General features: G+C 35.1%; 1 long non-coding RNA gene across 1 annotated transcript in view; it reads left to right on the top strand.

The window, feature by feature from the left end:
* 4930553C11Rik (RIKEN cDNA 4930553C11 gene) overlaps positions 1-20,108 on the top strand; it is an 82,523-nt gene extending 62,415 nt beyond the window's left edge. Inside the window, exon 3 of the long non-coding RNA NR_126439.1 lies at positions 19,936-20,108. This is a non-coding gene — a long non-coding RNA (RIKEN cDNA 4930553C11 gene). The remainder of the gene's footprint in view (positions 1-19,935) is intronic.
* Positions 20,109-20,572: the final 464 nt, after the last annotated feature.

The raw sequence follows: 20,572 nt of genomic DNA, 5'->3' as shown, positions 1-20,572 counted from the left end.
AGCAAGATATGATATACAATGTAATTCCAACTCTTAAAATATAGACATAGCAGGTTTATAGGCTCACTGGCTCACCAGCCTTGCATTGTTGACAAATTCTCATCAAGAGAGAATTCCAATATTAGAAAAAAAAAAAGATGGTAGTGCCAGAACAGTGAAGGATATGATTTTCTTCTTGCCTCTATATGCATGTGTACACTTGCAAACCTACGTAAACACACAAACACATACATACATGCACACACATGCACACACATACATAAATACAGATAAACAACTACATACACACTACAAGAAAAATGATACTCATTAGAGATATCCAATTATCAAAATCCAATTTATCATAAAGTATTTATCATAAAATCTGCATAAATTAAATAATCTTATGAATTAGTTATGCACATAGGGATTTACAATTAATAAAAGTGGTTGCTCTTGATTATTGTCTATTGTCCCATACACTTTCCAACTTAATTCAAGTTTACAGTTTGTTGTATATCAATCAAAGTGTTCTTTCAAACCTTATATGTTTATTGATTGTATTTAATGAATCAGATGCTTTTTAAGGATTCAAAGAATTGACTCTAAAGAAGACAAAAATGTCACCTCACTTCCTGCAGCTCCAATGGTTACAGAAAGAGAAACATACACGAAGGAATTAAGACAAATTTAGGCAATGATAAGGCATCTGATGAAATGCTCTATAGTGGTGTCTATGGTGAGCTTCATTAGATAACGAGACTAATAGATTACTCTTAGAGCTGTGACAGTTTTATGAACTGAAGGAAGCCAGCTATATCAATATCTAGAGAACAGGGAATGAGTGAGAAGTACTGGCTCATATAAAAGAAGATAGCCTGTTCTAGCAACATCATACTCTGAAGTCAGCCATTGAGAAAGCAAGATGGAAAACAGATTTTCAGGATATGGAAAAGAGTTTAATTCTGCTTCAAAATAATGGGAAGAGATTTGTGAACTATCTGTGATTTCAAATTTACTTAGTGTCTATTAAAAGAAGGATCACAGACCAATAAAAGGTATGTACTCTAGGCAAGATGTGGTTGCAATAACTATAAGCACTAAAATTATTTTCATCTATTTTTGTCATAGGCCATTTATCTGGAAAACAAATTCCCAGCAGAGTGAAGTAGTTGAATTGTTTTAACTTGTAGTTTCAAATGGTTAAAATATATTTACTTACTGCCATACATATTACTTTATTATTTTACACCTTTAAATTTACTTTTACAAAAAGTAAAACATTGATATACATATGTCCAAATTTTTATAAGAAATGCTGACTGAGGAAGAAAATTTTGGTGTAAGCCAAATAATGTAAATTTAGAAAATGCTAAAATCACGTACAGTGTCAATGCTATTTTCGTTAATTTTTGAGATGTTTTTGAAATGTTCAGGTATATCATTTGACTATTATACATGTCTCATGTCTCATATTTCTTCTCTTACCTATAGGAAAAATACTGACTTTTCTGAGATTGGGGGAATGCAATTCCAACTCATTACAGATAAGGATATTCCATGGTCCATCTGAGGATATTTTGTTGCAGTTTCAATTAACCTTACTCAAACTTTCTACATATACATCTTATGAAAAACATGTATCTAATGTAGAAGGACAATGGGATGTTCTACAGTACTACAGATGTACTGCTAGATGTGCCAGATGATTTCGCTTATATATGATACTAATGAGATAATTAATATAGTGACATATATCATGATTTTAAAAGCAAGCAGAACTTCCAAGCTTTATCTGTATTTATATTAACTTCTGCAATCCAATAATTGACTTAGGAATGGGCATCTTTATGAATACGGGGGTCTTCATAAAATGTATATAGACTTGGCTTTATAAAATATGTATCACTGTCTATTTTCCACGTGGCGTTTTATATGAACTTTTTGTTATTTACTGAAGAATGTAGTCTCTGGTTTTGCTCAGTGGGAAACATTAAGTACAAATTTTTCCTCTTCTATAGCAGGCATGCTGTCAGCATGCTTCGATTAGTTCCTCTCAATCTAAAATGTGAGACTAGGTATGCTAAAGAAATCATCAAAATGCTCCTATACGGATCTTCCCTGCATGTGGTTAGCATAATGACTGCTTTGGAGCCTCCTTGATTATCTGTGGCTGTGGAGGTTTTCCCACAGGCTGGAGGTGCTGGCGAATATTGGTTCAGCAGAGTTTACGTTCAGTCTCCTTCCCAACAGGGAGTCGGGTAAGGGCACCTTTCTATTATAAGGGAGCCATGATTACTTTCAATAGTATTTCTTTGCTGTTTACCATGCTAATTTGCCTTATATTTACATTGTTTTACTCATCTTGTGATTTTGTACAAGTTATGTACAATTTCTGGAAGATAAACTTCAACAAAAAAAAATGAGAAAAAAAATGCCCCCCCTCACAAAATGGAGAACCAGCTCCATTCTCTTTCAAATCCAGAGTGAGCCTTTTCCCTATGGCTCTCAAATTATGAGACTGTAGCCATGACCTATCCCATTTGGAATTTTAAATATCCTTAAGTTGACTTTAAAATACTTATCCCCAAAATATACCTTGGTTGTTATTATTCTTTTTTCCCAATTTTTTATTACGTATTTTCCTCATTTACATTTCAAATGCTATCCCAAACATCCCCCATACCCTCCCCCAACCCCACTCTTCTACCCACCCACTCCCATTTTTTGTCCCTTGTGTTCGCCTGTACTGGGGCATATAAAGTTTGCAAGACCAAGGGGCCTCTCTTCCCAGTGATGGCCGACTAGGCCATCTTCTGCTACATATGCAGCTAGAGACACGAGCTCTAGGAGTACTGGTTAGTTTATATTGTTGTTCCACCTATAGGGTTGCAGACCCCTTTTGTTCCTGGGGTACTTTCTCTATCTCCTCCATTGGGGGTCCTGTGTTCTATCCAATAACTGACTGTGAGCATCCACTTCTGTGTTTGCCAGGCACAGGCTCTAAACGCAGACACCACTGCATACACCAGCAAGATTTTGCTGAAAGGACCCTGATATAGCTGTCTCTTCTGAGGCTATGCTGGTGCCTGGTTGTTATCATTGTTAGATACAGCCAAAAGGGTCTCTCCCACCTTTTCGTGTTTCATTGCTGTTTGTTCTGCCATTCTTATCTACTGTGTCATAAAGTATTTCACTTGAAATGAACTATTATGCTCCAGCTAAATATTCTCCTGGAGTCAATACCAAACAGGTACATATAAGGTAGTGCAATAACTTTATTGTAATATTATTTCACCCATAAGACTGTTAAAATATAAAAGGAATATTTGTGTCCATCAACTTACATGCAAATCGAGAACCCACTGGCTTATTTGTCTTTCATTGTTTACAGCATTCTAAGCACACCCCAGATTCTCAGGAATCTTGTTGCATTATCTCTGTTCCTTTGGGCTTTATTGGGGGTAACTATTATGTAAAATGTAGGTTGCTCTATTTTCACCTTCGGGATTTTAATATATCACTGAACCCAGTTTATCTAAAAGAGAACATCTCATAAAGAAAGAGTCAAATAAAATGTCATCTAACTCTTCTCTTCTTGGCAATTCTAACCAGATGTTTTGCCTGGTATAATAATCAAAATCATTGGTGCAAGATGTCTGCTTTGTGTTTTAAGCTTTGTCCCTTTGTGTGCTTTGTCTCCTTATATGACCATTTTCTGCCTCTCCCCCAGAATGTACTTTTCAAAATTATGACATATTAATAACAGGTATTAGGCACTGAAATGATCTATTACTGTAGGTCATCTAATACCCTCCAGAGGGCAATCCCTGTTCCTGTATTATCCAGTGGTTTTCACAGATTATTTTAAATAACTCAGTGAGTGGAGAATTCCAGGTCTCCTTATTACACAACTACTTTCCCCAAAGGAATTCACTCTGCTTTGATACTCTAGCCAGTTGCTAACAAGCAAACCATTTCTTGACACATGTAAAATTGCACAGACTTGTAATACCTCAGGCACAATGTGCTCTTTAACACTGTTATTAATATGTTAACAGGTGGAAACTTATTATCATCCAACTGCTTGGAGTGTGAAATTTCTTATACTCATTTCATTTTCAATTCTTTGTAGTTTATGGTTCCACTTGATTAAAGGTGGGACTGTGAACATTTCAAGTTGTTTTAATTCAAGATAAAAATGCTGAGGATTGTGTTCAGAAATATATTAGCTATTGATTCCCATGTACGCTTAGCACTTATGCTATCTGAATTCACATGAAAATATATGTGAAAGGTAATTGGAATTGTGACCAAACTATCATCAAAATTAACAAAAGGAAGGAGGTAAAAGAGTTAAGGATCATTAGTCGAAAATTAATACAACTTGCTATACTGATAAAATATGTTTTTATTCACAGAATTTATAATAAATGGTGTTGACTCTTCCTTTTAAATGATAGTGTGCACTACCTTTATATTTGAAAGGTAATTACATAATGACATATGGTGATCTTAGTACAAAGGAGGTATCAGTGCCATAATCAATACTGGTTAGAATTTTCATAAACATTTTCTGATTTCATTTTGTTTTCATACCTCAAAGAAAATTCTACAGCATTCACACAGAAATAGGAACAGCATTGGAGGTCAAATACCATAATTCTTTCCTAAATGATAAAAGGAGGACCATCCACAGGTCATATCTATGCAGTTCTTAAACAATGAAACACTGCAAACTGTGAACTAAAATCAAAACGATGTAGTAATCATCAGAGAAATGCAAATCAAAACAACCCTGAGATTCCACCTTATGCCATTCAGAATGGCTAAAATAAGAATCTCAAGGGGCTGCACATGCTGGCAAGGCTGTGGAGAAAGGAGAACACTCTACCATAGTTGGTAGAATTGCAAACTGGTACAATTACTCTAAAAATCAGTCATGTGGTTCCTCAGAAATTTGGAAATTGTTCTACAAGAAGAACCAGGATACTGCTCCTGGTCATATACTCAAAAGATGCTCCACAATCATACAAAACCCTTAACATTTTTAAGGATTGTCATCTCTCTCTCTCTCTCTCTCTCTCTCTCTCTCACACACACACACACACACACACACAGGCACACACACACACACAAAGAAACACAGTCATTTAATAAAAGTACTGTTTCTTTATCTCTTATTTTTAAACCCTGAATGTTCTTCAAGACTATTTCAATTATGCTTAGTTCTGCTGTTTTCATTAATAATGACAATAGTATTTGCCTTATGCCTCACAGAGTACTTGTTTCATAGAATGCTTATCTAAATTTGTTTATTTTAGAATTGAGATCAGACTTTAAAATACTTCTAATGTGGTATAAACATCTATCAAATACCTACTTAAATATAATAATTTGCAATTTTCAGCAAACCCACAGATACCTTAGTGTATTGTATAGACATACCCATGAAATGAATATACATCACTAAATTCCCATTACTTTTACTGGTTTACTCTCTAACATGAAGACATTGAAACCATCCATCAATCACATTTCATTTTCTATTATGTATGCAAACCTTACAACCCTCTGAAAGATAAAAAGCATCTAATTATTTATTCTATGCAAAAATATGGATGCACCAGCAACCATTTTCCTTTGTAGGTGTGTGTAACTTTTTTGTGTGTGTATGTCTGTCTATGTCCATTCAACACATACTTTTTAATGGAAAAGAGATTGTTTTCATATAATGTTTTCTGATTATGGTTCCCTTCCATGAACTCCTTTCAGATCTCATTCATTGCCTGTCCAACCCAAATCCACATCCTTTCTTGTTCTTTTTCTCTCACTACAAATCAGGCAGAAATTAAATAAAAGAAAAAATAAACACCTATAACAATAAACCTGTGCTTTGTTCAGCCATCATCAGAGAAGCAGTGTCTTGCAATAGATGGGAATAAATATAGAGACTAACAACTGGACAGCGTGCAGAGAGTGAGAGACCCTGTAACAGTCGGTTTTAAATAATGTGTCTCCATCAAATCCCTCCCCATGGGGCTCAGGGAACTCTGTAGATAAGGAAGGGAAAAAAGTCTAAGAGGTCAAGAAGCTGGAAGACACCCAGGAAACAAGAACTTCTAGACACAGCAAAACTAATGATCATATGAACCCACAGAGACATGACAGCACAACAGAGCATGCATAAGTCTAAGCTGGATGGGGTCCTAGTATTCAGAGAGGTTATGGACACAAGCCCCAATCCCTAACTCAGAAGATTTTTCTTATATATATACATTTAGAATGTTATCCCAAAAGTCCCCCATACCCTCCCCCCCACTTCCCTACCCACCCATTCCCATTTGTTGGCCCTGGCATTCCCCTGTACTGGGGCATATAAAGTTTGCATGTCCAATGGGCCTCTCTTTCTAGTGATGGCCGATGAGGCCATCTTTTGATACATATGCAGATAGAGTCAAGAGCTCTGGGATACTGGTTAGTTCATAATGTTGTTGCACCTACAAGGTTGCAGATCTCTTTAGCTCCTTGGATACTTTCTCTAGCTCCACCATTGGGGACCCTGTGCTCCATCCAATAGCTGACTGTGAGCATCCACTTATGTGTTTGCTAGGCCCCGGCCTAGTCTCACAAGAGACAGTTATATCAGGGTCCTTTCAGCCAACGCTTGCTAGTGTATGCAATGGTGTCATCGTTTGGAGGCTAATTATGGGATGGATCCCTGGATATGGCAGTCTCTAGATGGTCCATCCTTTTGTCTCAGCTCCAAACTTTGTCTCTGTAACTCCTTCCATGGGTGATTGTTTCCAATTCTAAGAAGGGGCAAAGTGTCCACACTTCGGTCTTTGTTCTTCTTCAGTTTCATGTGTTTTGCAAATTGTATCTTATATCTTGGGTATTCTAAGTTACTGGGCTAATATCCACTTATCAGTGAGTACATATTGTGTGAGTTCCTTTGTGATTGGGTTACCTCACTCAGGATGATGACCTCCAGGTCCATCCATTTGCCTAGGAATTTCATAAATTTGTTCTTTTTAATAGCTGAGTAGTACTCCATTGTGTAAATATACCACATTTTTTGTGTCCATTCCTCTGTTGAGGGGCATCTGGGTTCTTTCCAGCTTCTGGCTATTATAAATAAGGCTGCTATGAACATAGTGGAGCATGTGTCCTTCTTACTGGTTGGGACATCTTCTGGATATATGCCCAGGAGTGGTATTGCGGGATCCTCCGGTAGTACTATGTCCAATTTTTCTGAGGAACCGCCAGACTGATTTCCAGAGTGGTTGTACAAGCTTGCAAACCCACCAAAAATGGAGGAGTATTCCTCTTTCTCCACATCCTCGCCAGCATCTGCTGTCACCTGAATTTTTGTTCTTAGCCATTCTGACTGGTATGAGATGGAATCTCAGGGTTGTTTAGATTTGCATTTCTCTGATGATTAAGGATGCTGAGCATTTTTTCAGGTGCTTCTCAGCCATTCGGTATTCCTCAGGTGAGAATTCTTTGTTTAGCTTTGAGCCCCATTTTTTAATGGGGTTATTTGATTTTCTGGAGTCCACCTTCTTGAGTTCTTTATATATATTGGATATTAGTCCCCTATCTGATTTAGGATAGGTAAAGATCCTTTCCCAATCTGTTGGTGGCCTTTTTGTCTTATTGATGGTGTCTTTTGCCTTACAGAAGCTTTGCAGTTTCATGAATCAGGAAATAACGTTTGAAATGTGAATAAATAAAATATCCAATTTAAAGAAAAACATTTAAAAATAGAAACGAATTTTTCATTTGGTAGCACATTGCTGTAAGATCTAGAATTCTTAGAATATTTCTAAGTGATATCTACTACCAAATGAAAATTTCGTTTCTTTTTAAAAAAAATTTTCTTTAAATTGGATATTTTATTTATTCACATTTCAAATATTATTTCCTTTCCTGATTCCCCCCAGAAACCCCTTATTGAATACCCCCTCCTCTTGCTTTTATGAGGGTGTGCCTCCACCCACCCACCCACTCCTGACTCCCTGCTCTGGCATTCCCCTATACTGGGGCATCAAGCTTTCATGGGATCAAGGGATTTTTCTCCCATTGATGGCCAACAAGGCCATCCTCTGCTACATTTATGGCTGGAGCCATGAGTCCTTCTATGTGTACTCCTTGGTTGGGGGTTTAGACCCTAGGAGCTCTGGTTGGTTGATTTTGTTGTTCTTCCTATGGGTTTGCAAACTGCTTCAGCTCCTTCAAAGGGAGTCTGATTTGGTATCCAAACCACTTAAGGGCAGACCCCACACCCCACACATATTGTAAATTTAATGTAATAATATTATGCTTATTTTTCTTTAAAACATGAGCCCCAAAATATGTGATAGATTTACAACTTTAATGTTCTTTATCAGCAGTCCCTATTAATCCTCTATCTTCTTTTTTTTTTTTTTTTTGCCATGAACTACACCGAAATCTCTATGATTTCATTTTATACACAAGTGTCTTCAGTGATTTGTTCCCTCCATCATGTCACCATCTCTAAATTATACTTTATGCTATCTCATAGGAACACATGGTATATTAGTAAGGATGGTGTCCTCAGTAGAACATGGAAAACATCTTTGAAAATTACAACAGACTAGAAAGCAATACACAGTAAGAGGAGGTCTCAAATGTTTACAAAGGACAACACTAATTCAAATGAGGAAGGCATACACTGTTCAATTTAGATCGTGGTTGTGAAATACAAGAGAATTGCCTATTGAGATAATGGCACCTATGAGGAAAAAGAAATAGCACCAGGGCAACAATGTAAGTGGTAGTAGGAAGATTGACATTCATTAAAATCTTATTCATTGTTGGTCATTTCCCTAAGCATGTTGTTACCTCTATCTCATTCCTTTTTACTTAATAACGGTTTAATGGGCCTCCATAATGGATAAGCACTGCACAGCCAGTTGGGTTGGCACATGTAATAGTTTTAAAATGTCCTTTTGTACGTACTTATTTGCCTAAGGTGAAAGCATAAAGGAAGCAGAAACTGAAAGACCTTTACTGATCTGATGCCAAATACCACTGAAATGCTCCACTGTGCTGTGGTCCTCCCTCTGTTAGGTAAAACTGTGATACATTGAGCATGTTAATGATAAATATATTAATGAAGTAAAGTGTATTTTAGGTTAAAAAATTAGTTCTTAGACAACAACAAATGGGCTAAAAGAATAGCATGCAAGTAACATTATGTGGACTATGCAGAGTTTGAAGTAGGTATGAATATAATATCAAAAATAAAGAAAAACGTTAAGTATGGAAGTTTTTAAAACCAATAACACCTTCAAAATACTAATGAGCCTATTTTCATGAAAAATATTAGTAGTGCTGTGCAATAGCATTATAATCTGGAAGGTGAAATTATTAAGTCAACACACCAAGCAAAGCACTCTGGTAAACTCAACACTCTTCATTTATCCATACAGAACCAACACATTGTCATAAGTGAAAGACCAGGACAGGGGTTCTGGACCCTTCTGGCCCCGCAAAGCACTTTTTTTCCATTGGTTAAGTTAAAGCTGTGTTACATACACATGCAGATAATGAACCTGAGAAGGCCTGATACTGGACAGATTAGGTTAGTCACATTCATGGAATGATTTTTTTGAATTTAAAGTCCCCAGATATTCTTATCTGTCATCCCAAGAACATCTCTGGGAAACTAAATTAGAGTTTATCTTATCAACCATGATATTATATCTTAAGTGTGAAACTAGCTAAGAAATATTCATGATAATATCAAATGATAAATATTTGAAATTTGCATTTGGTAAATGTAAAATTACCCAGAAAACAATGAGCTTTTCATGTGATAATAACAGATGGAGAAGTATTGTGGAGGATAGAACATTGAACGATGCCATAGGAATCCCAGTCTTTACACTTAGCAGTGGAGCATTCCTTAATAATGCCTATAAACCAAGAAATAAAGTTGTCCGCCATCACCTGGGATGCTGTTAATAAGGAGCTGGGTGACCGTTCACAAAGGACAGAGGGGAATTGACCTGTCATATGAAATGCAGGATGGTTTAATTAAAAATGGCCTGAATATTTTAGGAGAAATAAGTTGAATGTGTGAAGAGCTTTCATAGTAGTATTTGAAAGGGAAAGTAAAATAAACCAAAAATTAAACTAGCTTATCTTCATCTTAAAGTCTTAGTGGATTTAATTTTTATAATAAAAAAAAAAGGTTACAATCGATGGACCCATACAACATATAAATTTACACCTAATGAATCTTTCATGTTTAAAAGTCTTTCTAAAGACCAATATCTTCAACTGGTAAGAAGGACACATGCTCCACTATGTTCATAGCAGCCTTATTTATAATAGCCAGAAACTGGAAAGAACCCAGATGCCCCTCAACAGAGGAATGGATACAGAAAATGTGGTACATCTACACAATGGAGTACTACTCAGCTATTAAAAAGAATGAATTTATGAAATTCCTAGCCAAATGGATGGACCTGGAGAGCATCATCCTGAGTGAGGTAACACAATCACAAAGGAACTCACACAATATGTACTCACTGATAAGTGGATACTAGCCCAAAACCTAGGATACCCACGATATAAGATACAATTTCCTAAACACATGAAACTCAAGAAAAATGAAGACTGAAGTGTGGACACTATGCCCCTCCTTAGAAGTGGGAACAAAACACCCATGGAAGGAGTTACAGAAACAAAGTATGGAGCTGAGATGAAAGGATGGACCATGTAGAGACTGCCATATCCAGGGATCCACCCCATAATCAGCTTCCAAATGCTGACACCATTGCATACACTAGCAAGATTTTACTGAAAGGACCCAGATGTAGCTGTCTCTTGTGAGACTATGCCGGGGCCTAGCAAACACAGAAGTGGATGCTCACAGTCAGCTAATGGATGGATCACAGGGCTCCCAATGGAGGAGCTAGAGAAAGTACCTAAGGAGCTAAAGGGATCTTCAACCCTATAGGTGGAACAACATTATGAACTAACCAGTACCCCTGAGCTCTTGACTCTAGCTGCATATGTATCAAAAGATGGCCTAGTCGGCCATCACTGGAAAGAGAGGCCCATTGGACACGCAGACTTTGTGTGCCCCGGTACAGGGGAACGCCAGGGCCAAAGGGGGGGAGTGGGTGGGTAGGGGAGTGGGGGTGGGTGGGTAAGGGGGACTTTTGGTATAGCATTGGAAATGTAAATGAGCTAAATACCTAATAAAAAATGGAAAAAAAAAAGACCAATATCTTGATATTTATTATAATAAAATAGGATTATTGGAAGGGAATCTGGCTTGTGGGTATTGTCAAGTAGTCATAGGCAATGTACTTTTTCTTCTAACTTTGGATTATTTTTAGATGAAAAATTTGAGTCTTTGTGTGGTAAAGCTTGAGTAAATATATTGTGAGAAGATAATATTATCACCTGTTAAGTTATATGCAATGATTTTATGAATTGCACCTTCATCTTCCTGGTTACTATTCAATTATCATAGTAAGAATACACACACACACACACACACACACATGTATTTGTAATTTACCTTGAGCTCATACAAAAGTTAAGTTTTGCTTCTGTCTGGTATCCCATTTATGCTAAAAAGTAAACAGTAGACTTTGCCTCAATTTACTTGTCTCAATTAAATTTGCTAATTTTAAGAAAGTAAGGCTATTTTATTACAATAAATATCAAAATATTGGTCTTTAGAAAGACATTTAAACAGGGAAAATTCATTAGGTATAATTTTATATGCTGTCTGTGTCCATTTACTGCAATGATCTTGTTGAAAATTAAATTTATTAAGATTTTAAGACAAAGATAAACTAGATTAAAAAGTTTAAAATCAAACAGATGCAATAGATTTGACTTAGGGTTACATACATTCAGAGTACATTTTTGCAACACAATAGTACATTTTGTTTCATGAATCTTTGTACCTGATAATCTAGTTTTATGTACCTATGTGCAAAGGACACATGTAAAAATTATAATTTTTCATAGATATACTAATATACATACATATAATCACATATATGTACATATGTACATAATACATATATACACCCATACATTTGTACATATATACTCATATGTACATATATATATATATACATGTATACAAATATATACATACATATATAAATGTATATACATACATACATTTACACATTAATACATATACACATACATATATACATATGTGTATGCATACATATATACATATGTATATACATACAATTCACAGTGCTGATTTATGTGGGTAATTATATTAATGAATAATCTTTGCAGTAAATTCTATTGTAACATCACACATGTCAAATAAATAGGGTAGCAATATAAATCCTAGTATTCTTTCAGAATTTACAATGGTCACTAGCATTATTTTTGTTTCTTTACATTTTATGGGTATATAGATCTAACCAAGGGCACTGGGTATAGGAGAAAAGCTGCCAAACACTAAGCCATGTCCCTGGTAATTGGCCGGTGACTGATAATCGTTTTTGAGGTTAATTTCATTGGTGCTGACTTTCTCAAAGACCAACCAATTCCCTTGTAACACAATCACAATGTAATGATGGGACTGAAAACTAAGCCTTAAATATTTCTACTTATATTTGTACGTCTATGGCAGAATTATTTGCATCCATGATATCTTTAAAATTCTCTTCACAACTTTATTATTATTATTGTTATGTTTTTTTTTCTAGACAGGGTTTCTCTATGTAGAAACCTGGAACTTACTCTGTACACCAGGCTGGCCTCAAACTCAGATATCTGCCTGCCTCTGCCTCCCAAGTGCTGGGGTTAAAGGCGTGTGCCACCACTGCCCAGTTTTCTTCACAAATTACAAATATCCAAGGAGGCTAGTGAAGATCCCCACGTTATATTTACCTGTATTGTTGCAGAGTAAAATACTCTGGTCTAATGTAAGGTGAAAATTATTAATTCCTGTGTCACATTTTTTTAATGTAAGTCCAAATATGTATACTTAGAGACTTGGGATAACTATTTGAAATATGTTAGAAAGCTGAAGAGGATAAGCACAATAGTTGTTTCTGCAGATGGACAAGAGATGATTGCAATTATCTTGGATTCATAACAATAAATGTATAATGCCTATCATTTATGTAACTTTCAACTAATTCCAAACACTATGTTAAACATCTTCTATATTGACATTTCATTTTTAATCATTCAATAATTATTTGTTGACTGCATCATTTGTTGGAGGAAGTACTCAGTGTGTGAAGTACATCATTGTAAGAGCTAGCAGAATTATTACATTCTGAAATGAAGATTTGGCTAAGCCTCAGAAAATTACAGAATTAGGTATCATTTTCTGATACTTGTCCAGATAACTTTGGAAAGCTACTCCATTGAGAACACATATTTTTAAATGTTAACCAACAAACCCAAACGTTATCAAGATATCTCACATTCTAATACATTATCTTTGTATTTATGCATGTTTTATATTTTTAAAGAATTTTATACATAATACTGTATTGGGATGCTTTTCATCTCCCACTTGACTTCTTCAGTGCTCTTGGTTCTTCTCAAATTCATGGCTTCTTTATTTTAGTTGCCATTGTTACACGCACACATTCATACACCTACAAACAAACATGCAGACATTCACATCTGCTGAGTTCATTTACTTTTGTTTTTAAGTACATTTTTTTTTCTAGGACAACTTGCTATTGGATATGCAATTTGGTTGCTTATTCCTAGGCAAGACTGATTTTTCTCCCCCTCTCTCTCTAGTCATTATTTACCAATAGTTCATCATCTAGATTTAAGACCTGTGAGATTTACTGCAATGAAATTGGCATGCTCACCAGTGTTATTATTGTTATCGTCTTATTTAAACAAGTATATAGTTGAAATTTCATAGATGCATTCTGCCTGTCGTATACAGCAGACACAATCTCCCAGTAGGCTTCTTAATTCTTCTGGCTCTCACAATCTTTCTGTTTCTTACCAAAAGCAATTCACAGTAATGTAATCCAAATCAAACTCCCCATAGCATCACAGACATAAGAATAATTCTCTCATATTCATATGGAACCACAAAAAATACCACATAACCATAGCAAGTCTGAACATAATGTTGGAGATATTACCATACCAGGTTTCAATGTATATTACACAGATTTAGTAACAAAGCCAGTATATTACTTACTAAAAACTGATGTATAGACAGTGGAAAAATAGAAGAGCAAATCAAGAGTGAATGTAGGTGCAATTACCTAATATTTGACAAAGGTGACAAAATATAAGATGGAGAAAAGATACTCCTTTCATATTTTAAAATTTTATTATTTATTTATTTAGTTAGTTAGTGTTTGTTTTGTTTTTGTTTTTTGTTTTTGTTTTTTGTTTTTGTTTTGTTTTTGTTTTGTTTTGTTTTGTTTTGTTTTTGAGACAAGTTTTCTCTCTGTACCCTAGCTGTCCTGGAACTGACTATGTAGACCAGGCTGGCCTCAAACTCATAAATCCCCCTGCCTCTGCTTCACAAGTGCTCAGATTAAATGTTTGCACCACCACTGCCTGGATTTTTTAAAATTTATTTAGGCATACCCTTTCAACATATTGTGCATTAAAAGTCGGATATCCACACAAAGAAAGATAAAATTATATCTATAGCTATCTCTGAACAAACATCAACTCCAAGATCTAAATCTCACTGTAAAAGCCAAAATGGCGAAACATCTAGACAAGTGGTTCTCAACTCACCTGGTGCTGTTTCTCTTTAACCCTACTCCTCATGTCATGTGACCACCAACAATCAATTTACTACATTGCTATGTCAATACTCTGATTTTGCTATTATTATGAATCATGCAAGATATCTGACATGAGACATCTGTGGAGTCACAGCCCTCAGGCTGAGAAATGTTTATCTAGGAAAGAACATGGATAGTGAGTACTCTACAATGTATAGGTGCAACAAAAGGCTTTTTGGAATAGGACCTCATTTGGTCAGGAATTAAAATAATTGACAGGTGGAAGCAATGAATTGAGTGAAGAGATCCCTAACCTGGTAGAGAATCTTTGACAGAGGATTAATATCCAGAATACATAAGGAACAAAACCCCAAATTTCAAGAAAAGAAATAACAGAACTAAAAAATAGGCTATGGATATGAACAAAGAAATAAAAAATAAATGTTTAGAAACATCTAAAAAGTGCTTAAATTCTTTAGCCATGAGGGAGATGCTAATCAACAGAACTTTGATATTTCATCCCATCCCAGTTGGAATGGCTAAGAACTCACTAGCATGTCTACTAATGTCCTTGTTGAGATCTTGATAAGGCGGCCATACTTTTGCATATAAGTCTTGAAATTTCCAAGTTAATTCCAGGAGATACAACTTCATAGGAGATTTCTTGGTCCTATAGCTCTTAAAATCTTTCTTCCTTCTTTCTCATGATATTTTTCTGAGCCTTGGGTGAAAGAGCTATGTTGTAGATATACCAGCTGGGTCTAAGCATCAATGATCCTTTAAGATAAATCAGATGGATTGGTTTCAGGTATGAGGCATGATTTCCTTTCTGTGTACTGATGCTTAAGCTTATTGAGAAAGCTGATGTTTATTTTCAAGATATGAGTGCTACTATTTCAATGTTAGAGGTATTGCAATATCGTTTATTGCTATTATTTGGAGATATCACAGTTGGGATTGTTGATTGTGTTCCTTCCTCCCTAGGAAGCTCTCTCAGCCCCTTCCATACTGTGAAAGCTATTCCTCAGGGAGGAAGATTTGAGGTCAGGTCCAGTTCACATCATCTAAAGTCCTATGCTCAAATGCCCTGTGTATTCACTATCATGAACTTCAAAGGTAACATCAACTGTCTATATTGTTTTGGGAATATCTTAGATTATCCTGATCAACAAATGCAAGAGACTTCAGGCCTCATTCTGGGATTTGTGTCACCTCAGTATGGCTCTTAGGGAGGTCATTGCAAATCTAAGTGTCATAACTTCATTAAGCTATATATGTAAACACATACACTTAGGCTTTACACATAATTTCTTACGGTCTTTCCAACATTTCAAATCATTCCCTCACAACTCTGTATTGATTTCCAAAGCACTACCTAATCCAAGCCCACCACAGTTTTTGCATTGCCTAACCCTAACCCTAACCCTAACCCTAACCCTAACCCTAACCCTAGCTGGTGCTCTGCTATTCTTCCTTCTAACACTGTCCCAACAGTAAGAAAGAAAATACTTTTTGTCTGTGAATATTCATATGTGAATAGTAACTCAATTCAAATCAATACCGTGCTACATCCCATTACCAGGATATAAATCAAAATATGCAAAACAATTTAATTTTATAACCAAGAGAAGAAAATTACAATGAAAAACAATGTCTTTCAGCATAGCATACTGCATTGCAATATTTTCTGCAAGGGAAGACAAGATATTTCCTGAGTAAAATTAATGAAAAAGCAAGAATATTGATTTGCATAACATGCTGATGGAAGGAAAAACTAAGTATCATGAATGGTTTAAACTTATACCTTTAGATTTATTGCATCCTCCTGGAATATTCCAACAGGAGCTTTTGTTGAACTCCATGGACAGACAGTGTTTGTTACCAATATGCCACATGCTAATAATAGACATTGCACGTTTCCTTGAAGACTAGCAAAGGGCAAGAACTCAATCTATCAGACAATCAAGTCTTAAATATTGCACTTCAGTAGAGAGGTAATGTACTGTCTATGCAGGAATAGCTAAGTAGCCAAAGCAGAAGCAGACATGTGTGTGTAGATGCCTATTCCAACATGGATGATACAGTCCATGCCAGGAAATGTTACTAGCAGTGACAGGTGATTCTGGAGCAATCATTTGTCCATAATGGAAATGGTGTTACTTAACAAAACTGTGTCTAGAGAACGAATCTCTAGGAATTACACATTTAGCTAGCAGTTGCAAAATTTCTCTCAGTTAATAAAGACTAATATGTCCATCATAAAATAGGATATTGTTTCTTAAGTAGGGCAAAGTAATAGCCATACAGCAAAATATTTGATTAGTTGACAGTGAAATTAAGAACTCATTTTCACAATGGGCCAATGTGAAATGTTTGTAAGTGTAAATGAGAATATAGTTTTAATATAATCATAACTGAAAGAATATTTAGAGAATTCTTAATGATCCCTAAAAAATAGAAGTAAAAAAAATGATTGAGTGGGAAGTGGACTCTAATAAGACATCTGTATCAGATATAAGTTAAAAACATTGTCGGCTAATGATTGTTAACCAGGAAAAGTCAACGTCGGCATTAGAGTCATTGAAGTTATAAGGCTTGACAACTCAAATTTAGCAAAGGCGTGGAGTGCTAAGAACTTGCTAATGATGCAGCAGTGAGATAGATTTTGATATCACATTCACTTTTCATTTTAAGTATAAAAAATGTGTGTGTTTTATAGATCACCAATCATCCTTTCAGGTTCAGTACCAGGAGAAAATCCATATAACAGTATTTTCTTAGCACTGATATATAGGTAAATTAAATTACCTTAAATGTAAATGATGACACTCTGCATCAATAAAATGAAAGAAATGAAACTGCACAAAAGAATATGTGTAATGTTGCATGAATGATATTACTGGGAGACATAAGAATCTACATGATTGGGCAGATTTTATAAATATAGTAAAAAAATGAAATGAATATTAGGATTTCATTCTCAGTATGTAAGTAATACGAAAGAAAGAAAATTCTTTCATGAAGTTGAGATGTCTGTCGAAACTGCCAGTAAGTAGTTATTGAGAGGTAACAACAGGGTGATGTATCTAGAGTGCTAATGATGATCAGTGTATTGATCTGGTTGCTGAGCATCACCAGAGACCTCAAACTAAATTGTACTGTGTATTGTTTAGTGTTATCAGAGAGACATTTCCCAATAGAAGGGTTAAAGAAAACTTTTTAGTTTTAGGATTTGTCTTCAGAAACATCTAAGATACTCCAAAGGGTTAGAGGAAGAAGGAAAGATGATCAATATTACTACTATACCTAGAACTCCAAAGTCAGGATCACATCTGCAGCTGGTGACATGGTGCACCAAAGAGAAATGAGAAAATTGAAATAAGTCATTCATGTGTGATGTCCTGCAGAAACAAACTGCTGCTCTCAATATGCCACACGAAGAGCCCAGCAGACATATGTATATGTGGGATGTTAGTGGGGGAGAGTATATACAAGTGGAAGGGTTGAAGGGAGCCCTGGAATGAGGGAGAAAAAACGGAAAATCATGAAAGCACATTTAAGCTTAATGCGCTGCTAGGAGACATGTTGACACAGTTGTGTACCTATTTCCCCAACCTCTTCTCTGCACGTAGCTGCCTCTAATGCACCATTTGGTAGCAGCAAACAGAGCCCTGAGAAGCAGAAATAATCAACTCCAGTGACCAGTACATTACCTGCTTGCTAAGATTGTACCTCAGATGGAATAGTGATGATTAAATTACTTTCTAAACTAATTGTGGAAGTTTCACTGCTTGATAGATTTGCTCAACATGAAAGCAGTTTGGGTTGAAAAAAATCCTTAAATGTAAAATAAAAAATATGTCTTTCCAATATTGCTCAAATTTTGAAAGAACCTTACACAAATACCTGATTCACATCTACGCTATTGAGAATATCATATTTACATTTTTAGGAAAAACATGTTTAAAATACTTGGCCATGCTCAAGAGTAATATGAGAACACATATTGAGCATATTGACTGAATGTTTCTCATGAGAACAGTGCAAAATAACAGCAGTTTTGAAATAATATAACTTGAATTCCTACTATTTGTCTATCAAGGAGACTTCTCTGCTCCTGTGTTGATTAACTCCACAAGCACTCCTTTCATGAAAATAATTTATTTTAATAATTGTCTGTGAGTTCCTATTCGTCAGTTTGCCTTTGTGTAGCCTTTCATTTTACACAGTCTTGAAAAGTCTATGCAAGTCTTTCTGTATTTGAATTGTCTCTTAGATAGTAAGGACCTCAAGTTGAAGTAACAATTCAATTATAAGGTACACAAGCTTTATTATAAAAATATCCTTCTGATTTGATGTTTTTTGCTTTTCTGATCTGTGAGCATCTACATTTTCATTTCCTTCCCTAGACTGCTTTCTCAGTTGTATCATGAATTAAATTGCCACATGTTACTGAAAGCTACCAACTCAATGTGGACTTCCCTGAACCCTCAGTCAATTGTTAGGGAAGACATTTCTAATTTTTTGCGCTAATTTTTGAATTTATTTATAAGAAGAAATAATTCCAATAAAGATGTAGTTTTAGAAATTATGATGTTTAGTAATTAGATTCAAACATTACTAAATGTACATTATAAGAGATCATATAAAAGCATGTCGTCCTTATATCAGTGTGTGGCCAGTTTTATCAATATTTTATCAAGATTTTCTTGTCATGAATGTTACTGGTAATGCATTGGTTCCCATATATTCATCACTATTTTATTTATTAAAACATTTGGAAGAATAAAATTTACAATCTAGAATCTTTAAACCAGTACCACATGATACAATGTGAGCAATATATATCAAATTACTTTGTTGAATAAAAAGGTGTTTATTTTATATTGTAAAAATAGCATTCTTAAAGCTTATTGTAAATGTAAAATTCAAGAAATTCTCAATATAAATATAGAATACTTGGAATTCACTTAAACTGGAATAAAAAACGAAAAATACTTTCTACAACAAAATATTTTACTGGCTCTCAAATTCTTGCTCTTCAGAGGTGATGACTCTCATTTGTGATACTCACTGTAATAGCATGTAAATCATTGTCTTCAATATGATTTCCTCTTATCAGAGATATCAGTAATATTTAAGTCCAGGAAACAGCAGAATCCCTTTGAGCTTTTGTTAAACTTAGACCATTTTCTATATCTACTTCCAGACTGGACACTGAAGATTTACCATTTTGTAACATTCAGTTGCGACTCTCGGGAAAAGCAGACAATCAAGCATGGACAAGTGGTAGTAGTCTTTCATTCACATATATTTTAAGATTTCTTAAGTGGCTTAATATACTGAATGCATATAGAACTGAAATTAAATTGTGGGTCTTGCATAGGATTAGAATAATTCTATACCTTTTAGGAAATTCTTATTTAAATTATGGCCAAGCTCATCACACATTTAAAATAAATCATTTATACAAAGCTTTGGGACACAATTTCACTGTATTAATTCCTAGAACAGCATGTCTGATGAAGTATCAAAAATTCTCATCCCATCACTGAAAACAACACTGTGCAAAGGACAAGTTATTTGGAGAACTATTCTAGAAAGAACTCCAACATCAGCAGTGATTATTATGCACAGCAGGTATAAATGAATTATTTATCAAATATGTTTTCATTATTTCTCAGTGAAAACATTGAAGATCTTCCTTCCAAGCACTCAGTTTCAACAATCATTTGTACACAGAGCAGGTCTTTACTTAGACAAATATTAATGGATATGCTTTCACATGAAAAATGAAAGAGCTGTTGCAAACCCAAACACTGTACCATATTTTGAAAGCACAAAGT

This window comes from Mus musculus, chromosome 11 (genome assembly GCF_000001635.26).
Source record: "Mus musculus strain C57BL/6J chromosome 11, GRCm38.p6 C57BL/6J".
NCBI classification, from domain to species: Eukaryota; Metazoa; Chordata; class Mammalia; order Rodentia; family Muridae; genus Mus; species Mus musculus.
Note: the sequence above shows the minus strand (reverse complement) of the source record. Positions and strands in the feature narration are given on the sequence as shown.